The sequence below is a fragment of the Pristiophorus japonicus genome, chromosome 1 (assembly GCF_044704955.1).
Source record: "Pristiophorus japonicus isolate sPriJap1 chromosome 1, sPriJap1.hap1, whole genome shotgun sequence".
Classification (NCBI taxonomy): Eukaryota; Metazoa; Chordata; class Chondrichthyes; family Pristiophoridae; genus Pristiophorus; species Pristiophorus japonicus.
The window spans coordinates 91,742,040-91,766,527 of NC_091977.1; positions in this window are offsets into that span (position 1 = coordinate 91,742,040).

Here is a 24,488-nt window from a genome sequence, read left to right on the forward strand (position 1 = left end):
TGGGTGGCGTTTTGGTGTATGAACTGTGAATATTCACCACATGGACCCGCTGAACCTCGGCGTCCATTGATTTGCCCCAAAAGTCATCCTGCCTCAGAGTACCCTCTTCTGGTCCATCCGCTCCTATATTAGTCTGGTTGCAGGCTTCCTGCACATTCAAGCTAAATGGCCAATAGTCTGCAGACAAACTATTGAAATCTGCAAGATCTAGCTGGGTGTTTTCCCCCACACCTCCAACATGAGTTAAAGTTTTCATTGTTGGGAACAAAGGGACTATGACCAGGCATTCCGCGCTGACTGTCCCTTGGACTGCTCTTAAGTACCCTATTGGTGGGTGTCAATGGCCCCATCCCAGGCCGCATTGTCCGCTGTGATGGCGTGAATGTCCGTTCAGCCTGCCATTGTCTCTGTTGAAGTCCTACTCTGGGGTCTATTGCTGCCTGGGGAGTGTCGGACTGCCCCTGCCTGTCTGCGGGGCTCTGAGCCGCATTGATGATGTTGACTCCCTGATCCCTCGCCGCGTTAGGGGCAGAATTGTGCGCGTATATTATTTTCGTCTCTTCCTCCCCCGCCATGAAAGTTTGAGCTATCAACGCCACCACTTCCAAGGTAAAATCCTTGGTCGCAATTAACTTATGGAAAGTCCCCGCATGACCAATGCCCTCGATGAAGAAGTCCCTTAGCATCTCCCCCCTGCAGGCGTCTGTGAACTTACAGAGGCTGGCCAAACGCCGGAGGTCCGCTACGAAGTCCGGTTTGCTCTGTCCTTCCTGACGTCAGTGGGTGTAGAATCTGTGTTGGGCCATATGTACGTTACTCGCCAGTTTGAGGTGCTCCCCGATCAATTTGCTAAGTTCTTCAAAGATTTTGTCCGCCGGCTTTTCGGGTGCAGTAAGTCCTTCATGAGCGCGTAAGTCTTTGGTCCGCAGCTGGTCAAAAGATGAGCCCTTCGCTTGTCGGCCACTGCATCCCCCAGCCATTCTTTCATAACGAAGCTTTGCTGAAGCCTCTCGACAAAATCATCCCAGTCTTCCCCAACACAGTACCGTTCCTCTGTGCTACTGGTGGCCATTCTTGTGGGTTGTGAATTCCCGTTTCTCGTCGCCAATGTAAAGTCCTTACTCTACGGCATGAAACCACACGAGGCACATTCTGGGAACAAGGTCACTCTGTGACCTTAACTCTTTATTCACAGGACTCCAAGAGATGACCCAGCGTGGGACCTCCCTTTTTATACCTGTGTGATCAGGTAAGGAGTGTCTCCCACAAGTTCATCCCTTGTGGTCAAGGTGTGCATCTAGGTTGAGTGTATACAGTAATACAGTGGTGTTACATGACATAGAGTATGGACAAAAACATCAATAGTGTATAAAAGGGGTCATCTTCGTACAAGGAAAGGAGTTAGAAATAACTTGCATTTATTCAGTGCCCCAATGGATCTTCAGGACATCTCACAATGCTTTGTGACCTGTTACTATTGAAATGTAGTCACTGTTATTTCAGCAAATGCAAACCAAATTTCTACAATGTAACATCTCAAAAACAGTATGTGATAAATAGCCAAGACTAGACTAGCCTCCTGCATCCAGTGCTCTGTAAAATGCTAGGGTCAGACAGGGCTCCTCAGCCTGATCCTTAATAACTTGCCAGGTTCAGACTGGGCTCCTGGAATGAGATTGTTGCCAAATGAGTCAGACTTGGACAACAAACAGGGAGTGGAAAGGTGGGGATATATAAGAGGAGGAATTTATGCAGGAAGTGGAAAGGGACTGAAAGATGAGCTGGGATCAGATATTAGCTAGCTGTGGGGAAAAAGAATGAGAAGTAGTTTCTTTACACTTGTCTGCATTAAATTTCATCTGCCATTGTTCTGTCCACTTACATATTTTGTCCAGTTCATTCAGTAATTTCTGGGCTTCCTCCTCCAATTACACTGCCCATCCTAGTTTTGTATCATCTGCAAATCTAATCACTTTGCAGGTTGCCGATGGTTTATCCAGCTTGATAACATTGCTCTATTCACTGCCTCTATAATATGTAGTTCAGCATTTTGTTGGCTTTGCTATTTGCTGCTCTGCATTGGTTGGACAAGTTGTGTGACAAGCCTAAAAACCCTAGCTTTGCTTCAACTGCATTCGGGTGATATAATTGACACGATGTCAAGTTAGCAATTCAACTTCATTTTAACCATATCAGCATTACTGCTCATGTAGAAATGTTCTGCCGAGTGTTCAGGAATTTGTTGGCAAGTATTCAATGCTAAATACAGAGATAGCGCGAGAAAGGAATCCAACTCAGACTCTGCATGGAGGCTGCAGCTGGGAAAGTAAAACTCACAGTGAGGTGTTATTAGTGCAGGGGCTCGGAGCACAATCCCAGGCATAGCCTGTGCTTCTCTCCTGCTGACAGCTCAGGCCCAATATACTCTTTTGAAGTGGAGGTGTGTAACTGGGGTTGTCAACTTGAACGCCTAAAGGCCTAATTATTGTATTGGAGCCAGAACTTGCTACCAAGATAACAACGCCATTATTAATGTGTAAATTGGCTAGTAACTTGTGGAGAGGAAGAGATACCCCGTGAGTTGCGAATCATCACAAGTTGCTGGACAATTTTCATTGCTCTGTAGTTAGACTCGCAAAAACGGAAGCTCACCCTCAACTGTGAGTTTCAAATCATTGCTACATTTGCACATTAATTGCCAATTAAACTCGCCACCGAAAGTTAGAGCTGGTACTTAACAGCATAAGTACCTTTTTAATGAGGAGATTTATAATCCTGCAATGCCACTAAATTACTCCGGCCAGAAAGGGAACAATTGATACTATGGAATCTCGTTACTGCAGCTATCCTCCCAATGGACCATCATCAGTGTTCACGCCCAGGCCAACATCCCCAGCTTCGAAGCATTGACCATGCTCGATCAGCTCCGTAGGGCGGGCCACATCATCTGCATGCCCGACGCGAGACTCCCAAAGCAAGCGCGCTACTCGGAGCTTCGTCACAGCAAGCGAGCCCCAGTTGGGCAGAGGAAATGCTTCAAGGACACCCACAAAGTCTCCTTGATAAAATGCAACATTTCCACTAGCAGCTGGGAATCCCTGGCCCAAAACCGCCCAAAGTGGAGGAAGAGCATCCGGGAGAGTGCTGAGCACCTCGAGTCTCAACGCCGAGAGCATGCAGAAAACAACGCAGACAGCGGAAGGAACGTGCGACAAACCAGGCTCCCCGCCCACCTTTTCCTTCAACCACTGTCTGCCCCACCTGTGACAGAGACTGTAATTCCCACATTGGACTCTTCAGCCACTTTTAGAGTGGAAGCAAGTCATCCTCGACTCCAAGGGATTGCCTATGATGATGACTACAGGTAGTAAATTGTTGTTACAGATTTTTAAAATTTATAACTTTATGGGCTAGAAATTTGGAGTGCTAACTTTTCAGGGAGCGCAAAAATATCACCTGGAGGTAAAGATTTGATTCTGCTGGGAACTTCCACTTTAGTGCTCCAAGAGGGCAGGAGAGTGCTAAATCAAGTACTACCACTTCCCTTAGAGTGCTAAAGGTAGTGAGAGGGGCGGTATCGACAAAGCGCTGAGCAATATTCGGGGCAGCGCTGCTGGTTTTACAGGCTCCTTCCCTCCCTTAAATGGAAGGGCCAATTCTGCGTTGAATGAATCCTCAGGCTGTGTCTGTTAGGCAACGTCACCTGTGCAACGTGCATGGCAGCCCAAAGCAATCTAAGAGAGTGCAGGGCTGAGCTATCACGGGGGCAAAAGAAAGCAGGAGGCACCACAATGGGGACATAAATAATTTTTGCCCCACCTGACTACCATTGCCTTTAATTGGTGCTCCCCAAGCAGCCAGCCGAGGTGACAACGCCTCTTGCAGCTGCTGTTGTTGACGCCCGGCGATACTGCAGGGGGTGGAAACGAACATCACATTGGTAATGGGGCGCTACACACCGGATAACATCACGATCTACGGGATGCAAGAGATTGAGGTGATAAGTCTTAGCGTCAGCACAAACCGCCAGGAACGTTCGCGGGCATCGGTGACATCACCACACCCGGTCGATAAGCCCATAGCACCCTGTTACTGCCCCGCAGGCGCTAACGGGAGGCATAAACCAGGGGAATTTCTCCTCCTATATTTTTTAATTTTCCTTTCTGTCTCTTTTGTCTCTCTCTCTAGCTCTCAATCCAATGTTTTCTTTCTCTCTCTTTGGGTTCAAGTTTCTCTCCCCCCCCCCCACACCCCCCCACCCCCCTGCAAAAAACAGGGCACTTGCATGTGGTGCTGAGTTTCTGGTAGAAAAAGCGTGCACAAAAATTAACTCACGATTCTGGCCGATCCTCAGGTGTTGTTTACCCGCAGCGTGGCGCAGCACAATGAGAGGGGGCGGAACTAGGGCCGTGCTGGCTAAACAGAGCTGGCAGGGGGGCGGTGCTCGGGTCCAGCGTCTGTTTCAGTGCAGGCAGCGTCGCGCATGCACAATGGAGCGGTCGTGCATGCGTAATGGTGTATTAACATTGGCAATCGGCTATTTTTAAAGAGAAAGCCTTGAGAGTGATTTTTGGTGCCTGATTGATTTTTGGAGCCTGAAAGTAAGACACCCAAAGGTCTTTTGTTCCCTCCCTCTCCCCCCTTCAATCATGCGACTTCTCTCTCGCTCCTTGTCACCACCCACTACCTCCCCACCCCAGCCTGCCGAGTTCAGCCTTCTCCCTCCCTCCCCCCCTTAAAATGCTGCGTTCAGCACCCACCCCCCCCAGCGCCCCACAGCCTGCCGCGTTGAGCATTCTCCCTCCCTCCCCCCCCCATAAAATGCCGTGTTCAGCAGCATCCACCACCCCCAGCACCCCCCCCCCCCCCCGCAGCCTGCCGTGTTGAGCATTCTCCCTCCCTCCCTCCCTCCCCCAACCCCCTTAAGATGCCGTGTTCTCCTGCACCTACCCCAGGCCGAAGAGCCAGTGTGGGCCCGCAGTGCATCTCTTCCCTCCCCCGACCTCCCATCGCCTTAAGATGCCGCATTCTCCCGCATCTACCCCAGGCCGAAGGGACTCCTGCACGGACAGCCGCTGCCGACTTTAGTTCAAGGTAGGATTTACTTCAGTTCTTTACTTGTTAATTTAATTATTTACTTCAGTTCTTTATTTTTTATTGAATGCTTATTACTTTTTGTGCTTTGTTTGGTGCTTGGTGGTGCTTTAAATGTAGATACTTGCGCCGATTCCTTAACTCTAGGTAAGGTTTTTCTGTGCAGACAGAAGTGACAACATACGCTGGCCTAAGTTAGTTTGGAGCAACTATTTGCTGGCCAAACTCACTTAAATGGCCAAAACAGGCGTAAGTGGCTGAGATAGCCCCCCTTTGAAAAAAAAAACTAAACTTAAAAAAAACCTAACTAACTCACTTACACTGGCGCAAATTAAATGGCCAGAATTGCAACTAAAAAGATACTCCAGAAAAATCAAGTTGCTCAAAAAAAATGGAACAACTCCTGGGGAAATTTGGGCCCATATATATTTCTCTTTCAGTACCCGATTTGACTCTAATTCACCGTATTGCCTTCTCCATCATTCCTCTTCCTTTCTCAATCCTTACATTTGAATTGGTTAAGCGGGATGCACTGTCGGTCTCGTCGTTCACCAAGGTTACAGGTGCCCTGTTGCCATCGCTGCGCCATTATGAGCTCGCACTTCCAGTTCGAAAATTTACCGCTGTTAGGTGAGGAAAAAAGACTCACGCCATGAAATGCCCCGATGCAGCAAATTCTGAGCCAGACTTCCTGATGTGAATAACAGGGTAACCTGCTGAGCTCAATAGAAGATAATATTTCCATGTAGCTTGGCAGCTAATAATAAATCTCTCACTCATTCTCCTTTCCCCATCAGAAAAATCAAGAATTGGTTGTCTTTTTTTGCAAGGTTGTTTTCAATTTGAACTCCACTGGTATGTAATAATACATCCATGTGGTGATGCTCACTTAAGACTGAATAAGCACATTTACAAGCGCAGACATGCAGCCTGTGTGTTTGGTGCTGAAGAGTAGGTGTACATTTCTTTAAAGGTACAAGGTTGTAATTTCTCTTCATTCTTGAAATGAATTGTCCAGTCAGGAGGAAGTTCATTATCCTGTCTTTATCAAAAGGTCAGTTAAGCCGCAGACATTGTGGTTCCACCTTTTGTGGACCAGATATTTGCAGCAGTGTGTGATGTCTGAAGTATTAATGCAGCACTTCTAAATTGCAGAATATGCCACAGATGTATGTCTTTCAAATTGTAATCTGGACAAGTTCATCTGAAGTGTTCAGATACTGGAGCACTTTTGCCAAGACTGGCAGATTTATTCATGTTTTTTTCATTGTTCAGAACCATGTTGCAGATAAAATGAGAAAGAATCAGAGGGTAGAGTTCAATTTGGGTGCAATCGGAAAATTGCATCCAAAATTTGCCTGAAATTGCGCAGGTTAGGTTAGCCTTCAAGTTTCTGCTAAAATTCAGTTGCATAATTACAAACGTAAAAAAATTTCCATGAATGAGTGCAATCGGGTTGCATAATAGAACGTAATTGTTTCTTTTTTTTCATTAAGTATTCTTTGATGTATTTAAGATTGGTAACCTGGTGCAGTTTTTAATAAGGGTTTTGTTATGATGAATAAAGAGTCTGACCAGATACTAAAGTAAAGTGTGATCTTAGTCTTTTATTGCAAGTCTCCAGAGTGCCTTTCCAGTGTGTGAGGTCTCCTTAAGTACCTGTGCTCCCAAGGGATTGTGGGATCCCTTGGGGCTCCGGGGGTGAGCCCTCTGGTGGATATACAAGGTATTTACAGGTTTATATAACAACATATATAACAACACTCCCCCTCAAAGTCAATACTGTAACTATTTACAAGGTGAGTCACTCTGGTGCCTTTCTTTTCCTGGTTGATCATCTCGGTGCAAATGCTGGTTTTGGTTAATCATTTGTTGGGCCCTAGCTAGGCTGCTGTGCAGCTGGCCTTGCTGGGCTGCCTGGTGTGGTGAGTCCTGCTGGGCTGCTGCAAGTGATACATTCTGCTTCGTGGTCAACCGCTGTGTCAGTTGCCACTGGTGTGTATGTTGGGGGGGTCTCAAAGAAGGTAGGGTCCAATGTGGGTTGCTCTGGATAGTCCGTGAATCTGAGCTTGATTTGGTCCAAGTGTTTCTGGTGGCTGAATCCATTTGAAAGTTTGACCCGAAATACCCTACTCCCCTCTTTGGCCACAACAGTGCCGGGAAGCCACTTGGGACCTTGTCCATAGTTCAACACAAATACAGGATCATTGATTTCAATTTCGCGTGACACATTTGCCCTATCATGATATGTACTTTGTTGAAGCCGCCTGCTCGCTACCTGTTCATGTAGATCAAGGTAAACTAACGAGAGCCTTGTCTTAAGTGCCCTTTTCATGAGCAGTTCAGCGGGTGGAATCCCAGTGAGTGAGTTGGGTCTCGTGCAGTAGCTAAGCAAGACTCGGGATCTGCAGTGAGACTTCAGTTACCCTCTTCAAGCTCTGCTTGATAGTTTGCACTGCTCTCTCTGCTTGCCATTGGATGCTGGTTTGAACGGAGCAGATGTAACATGTTTGATCCCATTACGGGTCATGAACTCTTTGAACTCGGCACTGATGAAACATGGCCCGTTGTCGCTCACAACGACATCAGGCAGGCCGTGCGTGGCAAACACGGCCCGTAGGCTTTCAATGGTGGCAGCGGAAGGCTTGCCGATATTATCTCACATTCAATCCATTTGGAGTACTCATCTACAACCACTAGGAACATTTTACCCAAAAACGGGCTTGCGTAGTTGACATGGACTCTGGACCACGGTTTGGAGGGCCAGGACCATAAACTTAGTGGCGCCTCCCTGGGTGCATTGCTTAACTGTGAGCATGTGTTACATTTGTGCACGTAAGACTCTAAGTCCGCATCGATACCGGGCCACCACACGTGGGATCTGGCTATCGCTTTCATCATTACAATGCCTGGGTGAGTACTGTGGAGATCACTGATGAAAGCGTCCCTGCCCTTCTTGGGGACCACTATCCGATTACCCCACAGAAGGCAGTCTGCCTGTGTAGACATTTCATCTTTGCGCCACTGGGACGGCTTTATCTCTTCCTGCATTTCCACTGGGAACTGGACCAGCTCCCGTGAAGCACACAATTTTTTACTAGGGACAGTAAGGGGTCCTGGCTCGTCCAGGTTCTAATCTGTCGGGCTGTGATGGGTCATTGCTCACTCTCGAATGCTTCCATTACCATGATTAAATCTGCGGGCGATGCCATTTCCACCCCCGTGGTGGGCAATGGCAGCCTACTGAGAGCATCGGCACAGTTTTCTGTGCCTGGCCTGTGGCGGATGGCGTAGTTGAATGCGGACAACGTGAGCGCCCATCTCTGGATGCAGGCCAATGCATTCATATTTATCCCCTTACTTTCGGAGAAAAGGGATATCAGTGGCTTATGGTCAGTTTCCAATTGAAATTTGAGCCCAAACAGATATTGATGCATTTCCTTTACCCCATAAACACTCACTAACGCTTCTTTTTCAATCATGCTGTAGGCTATCTCAGCCCTGGACAGACTTCTGGATGCATAAGCAACCGGTTGCAATTTCCCAGATTCATTAGCTTGTTGTAATACACACCAGACGCCATATGATGACGCATCACATGCTAGTACAAACGTTTACATGGATCATACAACACAAGCAATTTGTTTGAGCATAACAATTTTCTAGCTTTTACAAAGGCATTTTCTTGGCTTTTACACCATACCATCCCCATTCGTCTCCTTTACGCAGTAAGGTGTGCAGTGGGTCTAACAGTGTGCTGAGGCCCGGTAAGAAGTTACCAAAGTAGTTCAGGAGTCCTACAAACGACAGCAGTTCTGTCACATTCTGTGGCCTCGGTACGTTCTCGATTGCCTCCGTCTTCAAATCGGTGGGCCTGATGCCGTCCGCCACGATTCTTCTCCCCAGGAACTCCACTTCAGGCACCAGGAAAATGCACTGCGAGCATTTTAACCTGAGTCCCATGCGGTCGAGTCAACTAAGAACCTCCTCCAGGTTCTGCAGATGCTCGACTATGTCCCGACCTGTAACCAAGATGTCATCCTGGAAAACCACCGTGCGCGGGACCGACTTCAGTAAGCTTTCCATGTTTCTCTGGAATATCGCCGTGGCTGATCGAATCCCAAACGGGCATCTGTTGTAAATGAAAAAACCCTTGTACGTGTTGATGCAGGTGAGGCCCTTCGACGATTCCTCCAGTTCCTGCGTCATGTAGGCTGAGGTTAAGTCCAGCTTCATGAACATCTTTCCTCCCGCCAACGTCGCAAAAAGATCATCTGCCTTTGGTAGTGGGTATTGATCTTGCAGGGAGAAACGATTGATAGTTACTTTGTAATCACCACAGATTCTGACGGTGCCATCTCCCTTGAGGACTGGAACGATCGACTGGCCCACCCGTTGAATTTGAGTGGCGAAATGATGCCCTCTCGTTTCAGCTGGTCCAGCTCTATCTCCACCCTCTCTCTCATCATGTATGGTACTGCTCTCGCCTTGTGATGGTTGGGTCGCGCCCCCTGAATTAGGTGGATCTGCACTTTTGTTCGATGGAATTTCCAATGCCTGGTTCGAACAGTGAGGGGAACTTGTTTAAGACCTGGGCACAAACGTCCAGGTCTTAAACAAGTTAAGAGGACTCGGACGTCATCCCAGCTCCAGCATATCTTTCCCAGCCAGCTCCTGCCGAGCAGCGTGGGACCATCGGCCGGTACCAACCAAAGTGGTAGCTTGTGCACTGCTCCACCATAGGAAACCTTTGCAGTAGCACTGCCAATTACGGGAATCAGTTCCTTTGTGTTAGTTCTCAGTTTAGTGCGAATGGGAGTTAGGACTGGCCTTGAGGCCTTGCAGCACCACAACTTATCGAAAGTCTTTTTGCTCATAGTTGACTGACTCGCACCAGTGTCCAGCTCCATTGACACTGGGAGTCCATTTAATTCACCCTTCAGCATTATCGGGGGACACTTTGTGGTAAATGTGTACACCCCATATATCTCTGCCTCCTCGGTCTGAGACTCTGGTTCATCGTGATCCGCCGTGGATCTGTCCTCCTCTGAAACATGGTGGTTTGCAGGATTAGCAGGGTTTTCAGCTCGCCTGCACATACGTTGGAGGTGTCCCATTGTTCCACAACCCTTGCAAACGTACCCTTAGAAGCGGCATGAATGGAAACTGTCATGTATTCAACTATCATTGCAACCCATGTATAAGCTGACTTAAGTTGTACACCTTGAGAAAATTGACCACAAGGGGCGAACTTGTGGGAGACACTCCTAAACTGGACTTTCAGGTATAAAAGGAGAAGCTCCACCAACCTTCATCACTTGAGATCTTGGTAATAAAGGCAACTGGGCACAGAGTGACCTTCTCTCAAGTATGGGCCTCGTGTGCATTAATACTGTATAGTAAGGACATATCATTGGCGACGAGAAACTGGGATTTAAACCACGCGAGCAAGGCCACCAGCAGCACAGAAGAGAGGTACTGTGTTGGTGATGATTGGGACGACGTTATTGAGAGACTGCAGCAAAGTTTTGTCACTAAGGAATGGTTGGGACAGGATTCGGCCGATAAACGCAGGGCTCATTCCTGACGGTTTGTGGATCCAGAACGTACTCCCTGATGAAGGACCTTCTAGCGCCAGAGAAGCCGGCGGACAAGATGTTCGAAGAGCTCAGTAAGTTGATCGGGGAACATTTTAAACCGGCGAGCAGCATGCACATGGTGAGACACCAGTTTTACACGCACCGGTGGTGAGAAGGGCAAATCATTCCAGACTTCGTGGCAGATTTCCGGTGACTGGCGAGCCTATGTAAGTTCCCAGATGCATGCAGAGCGGAGATGCTGTGAGACTTTTTTATTGAGGGCATCGGGCACGCTGGGGTTTTCAGTAAATTGATTGAGACCAAAGACTTGACCTTGGAAGTGGCGGCTCTGATAGCCCAGACATTTATCTCAGGGGAGGAAGAGACCAGAATGATGTATGACAAAAATCTTGGCTCAAATGCGGCAAACGACCAGGGAGTCAACATTGTTAATGCGGCACACAGTTCTCTAGGCAGACAAGGGCAATCGGACATGCCCGAGCATGTAGTCGAACCCAAAGGGGGAATTCAACAGAGACAATGGCTAGCTGAACGGCGATTCATGCCATCGCAATGCACAATGCGGCCATCAACACCTGTTAATGGTGCGCTTAAGGACAGTTACAGAGACAGTCAGAGATGATCGACTGGTAATGGACCTTTTCATTCCAACAACGGGGCCTCCAGCTTATGCTGGAGGTGTGGAGGCAAACACACAATCAGAACTTGCAGGTATCAGTAATATACCTGCAGAAAACTGCAACATCAGCGGTCACTTGGCACATATGTGCAGGAAGCCTGCAGCCAGGTTGATATACGAGGAGGACGGGCCCGATGTAAGCCCTATGAGGCCAAATGAATACTGGGGGAAATCGCTGGAAGCTGAAGTTCAGCGAGTTCATGTGGAGCACATATACGGTTCATATATCAGGACGCCACCGATAATGATGAAAGCACTCCTCAATGGCATCCCAGTATTAATGGAGCTAGACATGGGGGCCAGCCAGTCCCTGAAGAGTATCAAACAGTTTGAAAGGTTGTGGGTGTCTAAGGCCAAGAGGCCAAAATTATTGCCGATTGATGCACAGCTACGGACATATACAAAGGAGATCATTCCGGTGCTAGGCAGTGCCACGGTAGTCGTGAGCCACAAAGATTCAGAGAACAGGTTGCCACCCTGGATTGTCCCGGGGGATGGTCCCGCACTACTGGGGTGGAGTTGGCTTGCTGTCATGAACTGGAAATGGGGCGATGTCAAAGCAATTTCTTCTGTGGAGCGAGTATCATGCACACAGGTCCTGGACAAATTTGACTCATTATTTCAACCCAGCATCGGCACTTTCATGGGGACCAAGGTAGTGATTCACATAAACCCCGACGCCAGGCCAGTACACCACAAGGTCAGAGCGGTGCGGTATGTGATGCGGGAAAAGATAGAATGCGAATTGGACCGCCTGTTGAGGGAAGGCATCATCTTGCCAGTCAAATTCAGTGACTGGGCGAGCCCGATCGTGCCGGTGCTCAAGGCGAATGGGTCGGTCAGGATATGTGGCAATTACAAGGCCACCATCAATCGGGTGTCACTCCAAGACCAGTACCCGCTACCGAGAGCGGAGGACCTCTTTGCGACGCTATCCGGTGGCAAATCTTTTTCAAAATTGGACCTAACCTCAGCTTACATGACCCAGGAGCTGGCGAGTGAGTCGAAGAAGCTGACCACCATCACGATACACAAGGCGTTGTTTGAGTACAACAGATGTCTGTTCGGGATTCGCTCGGCTGCCGCGATCTTTCAACGAAATATGGAAAGCCTCCTCAAGTCGATTCCAAGGATGGTGGTTTTTGAAGATGACATCCTCATCACTGGTCGTGATACTGAAGAACACTTCCACAACCTGGAGGAGGTGCTACGCAGACTGGACCGGGTAGGGCTGCGACTGAAAAAGGCAAAGTGCGTCTTCTTAGCTCCAGAGATAGAATTCCTGGGGAGGAAGTTAGCAGCAGATGGGATCAGACCTACTGCGTCCAAAATGGAAGCGATCCAGAGAGCACCCAGACCCCATAACACGACGGAGCTGCGTTCGTTCCTGGGGCTCCTGAACTATTTTGTTAACTTTCTTCCCAAATTGAGCACGCTGTGAGAGCCGCTACACGTGCTCCTATGCAAAGGTCGTGATTGGGTCTGGGGGGACAGCCAGGAAAGGGCTTTTGATAGAGCATGCAATTTGTTATGCTCCAACAAACTGTTAACATTATATGACCCGTGTAAGAAACTTGTTTTAACGTGCGATGCGTTGTCCTATGGGGTCGGGTGTGTGTTGCAGCATGTGAATGCCAATGGTCAGTTACAGCCGGTAGCTTATGCCTCCAGAAGCCTGTCCCAGGCAGAAAGGGGCTACGGGATGGTAGAAAAGGAAGCGCTAGCATGTGTATATGCAGTAAAAAAAATGCACCAGTACCTGTTTGGCAGGAAATTTGAGCTGGAGACAGATCACAAACCCCTAACGTCCCTTTTGGCCGACAACAAGGCCATAAATGCGAATGCATCGGCCCACATACAAAGGTGGGCACTCACATTAGCCGCCTATGACTACACAATTCGGCACAGACCGGGCACTGAAAACTGTGCACTCAGCAAGCTCCCACTAGCCACCACCGAGGGGGCAACTGAGCATGATGCTGAGATGGTCATGGCTGTTGAAGCTTTCGAAAGCGAAGGCTCACCTGTGACAGCCCATCAGATTAAAGTCTGGACAAATAAAGACCCGCTACTGTCTTTAGTTAAGAAATGTGTCCTGAATGGGGACTGGGCAGCCACGTACGGGACATGCCCTGAGGAAGTTAAACCGTTTCATTGGCGCAAGGATGAACTCTCGATTCAGGCTGATTGCCTACTGTGGGGAAACCGAGTAGTCATGCCCCAGACGGGTAGAGAGGTGTTTATCAGAGAACTTCACAATGAGCACCCGGGCATTGACATGATTAAGGCAATTGCCAGGTCACACGTTTGGTGGCCAGGGATAGATGCAGACCTGGAACTTTGTGTTCGCAGGTGCAACACGTGTGCTCAGTTGGGCAACGCACCCAGGGAAGCCCTCCTTAGCCCCTAGTCCTGGCCCGCCAAGCCATGGTCACACATCCATGTGGACTACACAGGTCCTTTCATGGGAAAAAATGTTTTTGGTTGTAGTAGACGCCTACTCCAAATGGATTGAGTGTGCCATTTTAAATTCAAGCACATCCTCTGCCACGGTAGAAAGTTTACGGGCAATGTTTGCCACCCATGGTCTACCGGATGTCTTGGTCAGCGACGATGGCCCATGCTTCACAAGCACTGAATTCCAGGACTTCATGGCAGGCAATGGAATCAACCATGTCAGAACGGCACTGTTCAAGCCGGCCTCAAACGGCCAGGCGGAACGAGCAGTGCAGATAATCAAACAAGGGATGCTCAGAATCCAAGGGGGTTCCCTACAAAGTCGCTTATCACGCCTCCTGTTGGCTAATAGATCCAAACCACACTCACTCACAGGGGTTCCACCCGCAGAGCTGCTAATGAAAAGGATGCTCAAAACCAGGTTATCCCTTATACACCCTACTATGAAAGAAATTGTTGAGAGCAGCCGTCAGTCACAATGTGACTACCATGACAGGAATGCGAGGGCGCGATGTATTGATGTCAATGACCCTGTTTTTGTCCTTAATTACGCTGCAGGGCCCAAATGGCTTGCAGGTACTGTGATTGCCAAAGAAGGGAATAGGGTTTTGGTAGTTAAACTTACCAATGGACAAATCTGCCGCAAACACGTGGATCAAACTAAAAGGAGGTTCAGCAACCCCATAGAAGAAGAACACAATGTAGAGTTTACTCCACCACAGGTGACCGAACATCGGGACCAAGTGGAGGAGAGTCCAGTCACTGTGGGCAGTCCGGACAGGCCTGAGGCACCACAAACAGCAGACACTCAGGCCAGCGCCCAACAACCGGAGCCCCAACTCAGGCGCTCTACAAGGGAGCGTAAACCACCAGAGAGACTTAACCTGTGATCCCAATAAGACTTTGGGGGGGAGGTGATGTCATGTATTCAACTATCATTGTAACCCATGTATAAGATGACCTAAGTTGTACACCTTGAGAACATTGACCACAAGGGGCGAACTTGTGGGAGACACTCCTAACCTGGACTTTCAGGTATAAAAGGGGAAGCTCCACCCACCTTCATCACTTGAGGTCTTGGTAATAAAGGCAACTGGTCACAGAGTGACCTTCTCTCAAGTATGGGCCTCGTGTGCATTAATACTGTATAGTAAGGACATATCAGAAACGATGACCACCCCCGCAGCGCCAACAAGGTGTTAATGGTCTTGCATTCATCACCCTTGATGGTGGACTCTGGGACATCTGTGGACGTGCAGCTGTAGACATATGGGGCCTGCCCTGTACATTGCAATTTGAAAACAACATCATTTTGTTCACAGTACTTGTAGCAGCATTCGTGTGCTGAGAGGTTTGCTTAATATTGTCACTGGTGGCAATGAGTGCCTGGACTATCGCTAAGGCTTTACTCAAGGTTGGGGTCTCTACATTCAAAAGTTTACGAAGTATCACTTCATGGCCAATACCAAGTACAAAGAAATCCCTGAGCATGTCCTCCAAATGTCCTTCAAGTTCGCAATATCCTGCAAGGCGCCTCAGTCGGCGACATAGCTCGCCACTTCCTGGCCTTCAGGCCTTTTGTAGGTGTAGAATCAGTACCTCGCCATCAGAATGCTTTCCTTCGGGTTTAGATGCTCCCGGACCAGTGTACACAAATCATCGTACGATTTCTCTGTGGGTTTCGCTGGAGCAAGCAGATTTTTCATGAGGCCATACGTTGGTGCCCCGCAAATGGTGAGGAGAATCGCCCTTCGTTTGGCAGTGTTCGCATCTCCTTCCAGCTCGAATGCTAGAGTATTGGTCGAGTCGCTCCACGAAGGTTTCCCAATCATCTTCCTCGAAAATTTCTCCAAGATGCCCACTGTTCTCTGCATCGTTGGGTTCGTCATCTGTATCTCATCACCAGTTGTTATGTATGAATAAAGAGTCTGACCAGATACTGTGAGCTCAAAGTAAAGTGTGACCTTAGTCTTTTATTGCAGGTCTCCAGAGGGCTCTCCAGCCTGTGAAGCCTCCTTAAGTACCTGTGCTCCCAAGGTATTGTGGTATCCATTGGAACTCCAGGGTGTGAGCCCTCTGATGGCTATACAAGGTATTTACAGGTTATATATATAGAACAGGTTTCTCATCAAAAATAAGCATTTTTAATAAGTATGTCGCCTCCACCTGTGATTAATCTGATTTAAAATCACTGGTAAATTACTAAAAGGATATATGGCTAGACTTTGCATTAGTCCCCAGATCGCCCAAAAGTGGGCAGTATTTCCAGCATTAACATATATATTGTTTTTTGTGATCGCCGGAATATCGCCCATTTTCAAACCTGCTAGTTTCCACTTTTTAATTTGGCGCTAGCCATAGCGATGTGAAATGGTCATTAGCGACTTTTTCAGTTGTGCAAGGCCAGCGTCCATAGCAACGGTCTTTTCCCGCATTTCAGGAGGTTAGGGGTCATCTGCACATGCGCAGAAGAGAGTGAAAGTGAAAGAGGAGAGAGAGTGAGAGAGAGATAGTGGAGAAAGCTGGTGAGGGATTGTTGTGGTGTTGGCTCTGGATTATTTGGCCATTTGAGTGTAGTAATGAGATATTTTACATCAATTTGCAGCCCAGAAATCTCGGTCGGCTTCTTCCCACGGGCAATCGGGTAAAAAACTCAGTGCTGTTGTGTATGCATAATGTATGTACTGTAACATTAGACCACTGAATGTATCTTCACACCGTATACACTATACCTGTACCACCAGAGGGCGCTACTGGTGGAGACCTAAGGGTCACCTGCACACTGCAGGTAACCAAGTATAAAAGGGAGCTCACCTCACTGTATCCTCACTCAGGAGCTACAATAAATGGACTAAGGTTACAACAGTTCAAGTACAATACCTTACCTCGTGGAGTCATTACTAGAGTGCTTACATACATAACAACTGCCGATGAGATTACGAATTTGCATGCGCAAAATGACTAACCTGAGCAACTTTCAACAATTCGCTGATGGGGAAGATTGGGATGCCTTTGTGGAAAGGCTCGAACACTTTTTCATTGCAAATGACATGGCAGGAGATGACTCAACCTCGCTGGCTGATAAGCACAGAGCTATCCTGCTCAGCAGTTGTGGACCCACTGTCCATGGCCTCATCAGGGACTTGCTAGCCCCAGCGAAGACGACAACCAAAGTGTACGCGGAGCTCGTAACAATAATACTGGAACAGCTCAAACCTAAAGAGAGCATCCTCACAGCCATCGGTTCTACACCCACTGACGGCCCGAAGGCTAAGAAATCGCAAAATTTGCTGCAGACCTGAGACGATTGGCTGCACCATGTGATTTTGGCAACCACCTCACCGAAGCACTTTGTTATTGGAATCGGCCACGAGGGCCTCCTCCATAAGCTGCTCTCTGCGGACACTACGGTCACCCTGCAGAAGATAATTAAAGTAAGCCAGGGATTCATGATCTCAGCCTGCGATTCGAAGAGGATGATGATTAGCCCCCAGGACTCTAACCCGACAAGTACAGTGAACCGAATGGTGCCTTTCAGAGGCAAGGCTGCTACCCCGAGTCCCGCAACCCTGAGCCCGCCACATAGGGCCAACCGGCCAGCCCCATGATGGCGCTGTGGAGGAAATCACAGGGCCCACCAGTGCAGATACAGAGACTATACTTGCAAAGGCTGTAACACTAAAGGTCATCTCCAGCGAATGTGTAGAAGAAATTTTACTCACCGAGTCGCTGAAGAGTTGGCCAATCACTCGGGCTTCAGCGCTGATGAAGACGAAGAGAGAGGCTATGAGGCAGCTCAGCCCCAGGAAGAGGTGTACGGAGTGTTTACCTGCTCCACTGAGAGTTCTCCTTTGAAAATGGAAGTAGAAATCAACAGTGTTCCAGTCTCGATGGAGGTCGACACAGGGGCGAGCCAATCGCTGATGAATCAGACGGCCTTCGAGAAGCTCTGAGACAATCCCGCCGAACGACCTAAAATGCTCCCAATCCAGGTGAAGTTGCTCACTTACACAAATGACACCATCCCAGATGTTGGCAGTGTGGATGTCCAGATGTCTCACGGCGGCGCGATGCACAAGCTACCTTTGTGGATCGTTACTGGTGATGGTCCAACGCTGCTGGGAAGAAGATGGATGAAACAAATCCAAATCTGTTGGAGCTGGGAAAGCCTCCAGGCCCCGCCGATCGATGTCCTACGCGGCCCCAAATTTGGATCCATCACAGCACCTGAAGATCCTACCGTCCGACTCAACTGCATGGCAACGACACAGACCGCACAACTCAACGGCAAGATGATCCAACCCAAACGACCAGATCTCACCTTCCGTGCTCCAGTGGCAGGACTCGAAGGAAGAAGATTGGTGCAGAAGGTAAATTCCCGGCTTCCGTGGCAGAACCTCGGGAGAAAAGGATCACCGCAGCCTACCTCATGGAGAGAGAGAAGATGGCGCCCACACCACGAGGTGATGCACCTGAAATCAAGATGGCTGTGACCAGAACTCGAGGGCCAGCGTTGAGGGAGCAACACCTGATGCCGAGCAGCGAACCGGATTGGAGTAAAGATTGCAAGGCCCTCTTAAAGGAGACTGGCAACCCAGCACAATTAAATGGTCAGTTCCACACTTTGTACAGCAAAGCCGGTGACACTAATGAAAAAGATGTTATCAACAAATGCAAGTATCTAAATGTACTGTTGAACAGTGATGCCGGTGACACTAATGTAAAAGATGTAATTAACAAATGCAAGGATCTAAATGTAACCTTGTACAGCAATGCCGATAGTATGCAGGAAAGAGATGTAATTGACAAATGCGAAGATGTAATTGACAAATGCGAATTTGTAAAGACAACTGACAATGTAGAGTTGGCTGATTGCAGTTGGAGCCAATCTATCATGAATGCAAATGATGAAATAATGTGTGATGCCGAGTTCTACATATACGCCGAAAAAGCTAAGAGCAACCTCCCATGGGAAGCACCCAGGTCCAGCGGGCTACTCGATCATGTAGCCTGCGCCTCCGGGACCAATGTGATGCCACAAGGAGTGTGGCCACACACACAGTGGGAGCATATCCACTGCAGGGACAGCGATCAATGGAAGGCATAGGTACCACCATTAGCACCCTGCCCCAGATTGGCCCTGCCCCTCTGGCCACCAGGGCCAGCACCGGGAGCAAGAGGCCAGCACCCTACAGTTCTCCCGATGGGACCTGGGATAACCAGACTCCCACCACCACTGAAGGGCAGCAGAAAGACCCTGCAGCTCTCAAAGGAGGAAAGGGAGGCCACACATTCCTTTGGCTCTCCCCACCACTAGGCAACGGCAAAGGCCCTGAGACACAGCCAGGTGAGGATCTGAGCCCACCCAGCTGGCAGGGGGCACAGTCCAGTTGCTCCGGAATGAGCGTCCTCACCCACCTGCACCCACACCCCAGGGACAAGACTGTAATACCACATATGTTCCTTACCTGTAATATGTACTTGTCCCACTACCGCTGAACTCAAAAACAGTGATATAACTAATCCTATTCTTTATTCTTTGTACATGTACGGCAATGCCGATGTCAAGCCACACACATGGTCTATGTATGGGGGGGAAAATGGATATATGTAGCCATGGATACTCATGGATCACACCCAGAATCCACACAACCTTCACTACAACCTCCAACCGTCCACTGTTGATCATTTCCCAATGTCGTGGCAATAAGGACTTGGGGGTCTACAGGGAGAGAACCATTCCCAAGCACAGACAAAGTGCAATGGCTTTGGGCACTCAAGTCGAGGGCCAGAACACACAGTGCAAAAGCCAGTGGCACAAGACTTAGGGGGGAGTGATGTGTATGCATAATGTATGTACTGTAACATTAGACCACTGAATGTATCTTCACACTGTATACACTATACCTGTACCACCAGAGGGTGCTACTGGTGGAGACCTAGGGTCACCTGCACACTGCAGGTTACCAAGTATAAAAGGGAGCTCACCTCACTGTATCCTCACTCAGGAGCTACAATAAATGGACTAAGGTCACAACAGTTCAAGTGCAATACCTTACCTCGTGGAGTCATTACTAGGGTGCTTACATACATAACAAGTGCAAATCTGAGTAATTCTCTAAATGTAGTTAAAATAAATACATATAAGGGAATTCATTTGACACAACTGGCTCATCCTTCTTTAGATACAAAAACCCCTCCCCAATCACAGCAAGTAATTGTTTGTTGAGTGATTGCAGAGTTTTTGCTGCCATGATTCCACTCAACCCAGGTAGTGAAGAACTTCCTGACATCTGTACTAAATCTTTCATATTAGTTTCTGCCTCCTCTTTACTAGTATCTACACGTGTCCAATTGTCCTGCAGATGTATTTAACTTCATAGGATTAAGTTAACTCTATCTACAATGACAGTATAACTGTTGTCTGAAAATAATATCAGGGCCTGAGATACCTGAAGGAAGCTGAGGTGAACTTGTTGGAGGAGTGCAGACTAACTGAATTCCTTTATTGTCAGTTCTAATGTAAAATTTTCCCACTAAGTTGTCAGACTGTATAGACTGGTGCAATGTATTTGCTTCATCGGTTCTTTGCTTAAGAATTCATAGCAACAGATTGCTCTTAAAAACTAGTTGGTTTATTAGCAAAAGTTTAACAATCAAACTACGCATTACCAGTTCAGCCACCAGGCTCACAACCACTTACCTCGTCGTGGATCCCCTGAACCCAACTGGCTTGGGTTTTATTGAGTCTTGTGAACATCACGGTACTGACTATGTCACTCCCAACACAACAGCTCGACAACTATTTTGTTGCAAACAATAATCAAGTGCCCCCTGGTTAAAGGGGGGGGGTCACACTCCAAAAACTTTCAATCAAGTGCCCCCTTGTTTTTTTTGGGTTTTTCGAGGGCACCAAAAACACAAATTATACAAGTGCCCTCTGGCTAAAGTGGGGGTGGGGGGGGAACACTAAAACTGACAAACTTAAACAAATTAAACTTTAGATATGTGGTTCAAATTAAAATTTGGTTGCTGGGGATGATGATGCACTCCAATCTCTCTGGCGCCCCACTCTCGCGGAAGGCCGCGAGCGTACCGGTGGACACCGCGTGCTCCATCTCAGGGACACCCTGCTTGGATGTAAGCGCGGAAGAGAGGCAGGCAGTCGGATGAATGACCACCTCGACCGCCCGCTGCCTGGACCGGCTGATGGCCCCCTTGGCCAAGCCCAGGAGCAGTCTTACGAGGAGGCCCTCGGACCTACCCGCTCCCCTCCGCACAGGGTGCCCAAAGATCAGGAGTGTGGGACTGAAGTGCAACCAGAATTTGAGGAGCAGCCCCTTTAAGTATTGGAAGAGGGGTTGCAACCTCGCACATTCCACATATAGATGGAACACGGACTCCTCTAGACTGCAGGAATTACAGACGGCCTGGGAGCCCGTGAACTGACTTCAAAACTTATTGCCCGGAACTGCTCCGTACAACACCCTCCAGGCCAAGTACAAACCTGTGAACAAACTCACAGGTGCAAACATTACAACTGGTGTGATAATATTTTGGGGCTTAATGCTCAATTTTGATGGACAACTATCCCACTTACCCAATTGCAAGGAATTTAAGCATGGTTGTCCGATCCGAAGTTCAGATTCCCTCTTGCTACATTCAATCAAAGATCAGTAAAAGAACAGGGTGAACCAGGTCTTTGGCAGTAAGGAAAACAGATGATAGTGAATCAGTAACACATTTCACGACCGGCACAAACGTCCCGGCTGGATACCTGTAACAGGCGTTAGCCCCCCATAATTATGTAAGTTAAGAGCCTAACGCCTTTTGAATGGAACGCATCAAGAAATTTGTCAGCAATCTCTGTCCCGCTCAGGATACTTCTTCGGCCCCCACAGCCGCGAACGAAAAGTAAATCATTTTTTTTAAACTGTTTCCCCACTGGAACTGGAGGAGCTGAAGTACTCCCCCTGACTGCACTCCAACATCCCCATAGCCCACTCCAACCTCCCAGAGCCCACCCCAACTCCCTATTGCCCACTCCAATCTCACATAGCCCACTCCAACCTCCCATAGCCCACTCCAACTTCCCATAGCCCACTCCAACCTCCCGGAGCCCACCCCAACTCCCTATTGCCCACTCCAATCTCACAAAGCCCACTCCAACCACCCATAGCCCACTCCAACTCCCTATTGCCCACTCCAATCTCCCATAGCCCACTCCAACCACCCATAGCCCACTCCAACTCCCTATTGCCCACTCCAATCTCCCATAGCCCACTCCAACCTCCCAGAGCCCACTCCAACTCCCTATTGCCCACTCCAATCTCCCATAGCCCACTCCAACCACCCATAGCCCACTCCAACCACCCATAACACACTCCAACTTCCCATAGCCCACTCCAACCCTCCATAGCCCACTCCAACCACCCATAGCCCACTCCAACCACCCATAGCCCACTCCAATCTCCCATAGCCCACTCCAACCTCCCATAGCCCACTCCAACTTCCCATAGCCCACTCCAACTTCCCATAGCCCACTCCAACCACCCATAGCCCACTCCAACCTCCCATAACAAACTCCAACTCCCCATTACCCACTCCAACCTCCCAGAACCCACTCCAACTCCCAATTACCCACTCCAACCTCCTATAGCCAACTCCAACCTCCCAGAGCCCACTCCAACTTCCCATAGCCCACTCCAACCCCACAAAGCCCACTCCAACTTCCCATAGCCCACTCCAACATCCCATAGCCTACTCCAACCCTCCATAGCCCACTCGAACCCCCCATAGCCCACTCCAACTCCCCATTACCCACACCAACCTCCCATAGCCAACTCCAACCTCCCAGAGCCCACTCCAAATCCCCATTACACACTCCAACCCCCATAGCCCACTCCAACCTCCCATAGCCCACTCCAACCTCCCAGAGCCCATTCCAACTCCCCATTACCCACTCCTACCCACCATAGCCCACTCCAACCACCCATAGCCCACTCCAACCTTCCATAACCAACTCCAACTCCCCATTACCCACTCCAACCCCCCATAGCCCACTCCAACCTCCCATAGCCCACTCCAACCTCTCATAGCCCACTCCAAACTCCCATAGCCAACTCCAACCCCCCATAGCCCACTCCAACCCCACAAAGCACACTCCAACCCCTCATAGCCTACTCCAACCTCCCATAGCCCACTCCAACCCCACAAGGCCCACTGCAACCCCCCATAGCCCACTCCAACCTCCCATAGCCCATTTCAACCCCACAAAGCCCACTCCAACCACTCATAGCCCACTCCAACCTCCCATAGTCCACTCCAACACCACAAAGCACACTCCAACCCCCCATAGCCCACTCCAACCTCCCATAGCCCACTCCAACCCCACAAGGCCCACTGCAACCCCCCATAGCCCACTCCAACCTCCCATAGCCCACTCCAACTTCCCATAGCCCACTCCAACTTCCCATAGCCCACTCCAACCCTCCATAGCCCACTCCAACCCTCCATAGCCCACTCCAACCACCCATAGCCCACTCCAACCTCCCATAACACACTCCAACTCCCCATTACCCACTCCAACCTCCCAGAACCCACTCCAACTCCCCATTACCCACTCCAACCTCCCATAGCCAACTCCAACCTCCCAGAGCCCACTCCAAATCCCCATTACACACTCCAACTCCCATAGCCCACTCCAACCTCCCAGAGCCCATTCCAACTCCCCATTACCCACTCCTACCCACCATAGCCCACTCCAACCACCCATAGCCCACTCCAACCTTCCATAACCAACTCCAACTCCCCATTACCCACTCCAACCCCCCATAGCCCATTCCAACCTCCCATAGCCCACTCCAACCTCTCATAGCCCACTCCAAACTCCCATAGCCAACTCCAACCCCCCATAGCCCACTCCAACCCCACAAAGCACACTCCAACCCCTCATAGCCTATTCCAACCTCCCATAGCCCACTCCAACCTCCCAGAGCCCATTCCAACTCCCCATTGCCCACTCCTACCCACCATAGCCCACTCCAACCACCCATAGCCCACTCCAACCTTCCATAACCAACTCCAACTCCCCATTACCCACTCCAACCCCCCATAGCCCATTCCAACCTCCCATAGCCCACTCCAACCTCTCATAGCCCACTCCAAACTCCCATAGCCAACTCCAACCCCCCATAGCCCACTCCAACCCCACAAAGCACACTCCAACCCCTCATAGCCTATTCCAACCTCCCATAGCCCACTCCAACCCCACAAGGCCCACTGCAACCCCCCATAGCTCACTCCAACCTCCCATAGCCCATTTCAACCCCACAAAGCCCACTCCAACCACTCATAGCCCACTCCAACATCCATAGTCCACTCCAACACCACAAAGCACACTCCAACCCCCCATAGCCCACTTCAACCTCCCATAGCCCACTCCAACCCCACAAGGCCCACTGCAACCCCCCATAGCACACTCCAACCTCCCATAGCCCACTCCAACCCCACAAGGCCCACTGCAACCCCCCATAGCCCACTCCAAACTCCCATAGCCCATTCCAACCTCACAAAGCCCACTCCAATCCCTCATAGCCCACTCCAACTTCCCATAGCCCACTCCAACCCCACAAAGCCCACTCCAACTTCCCATAGCC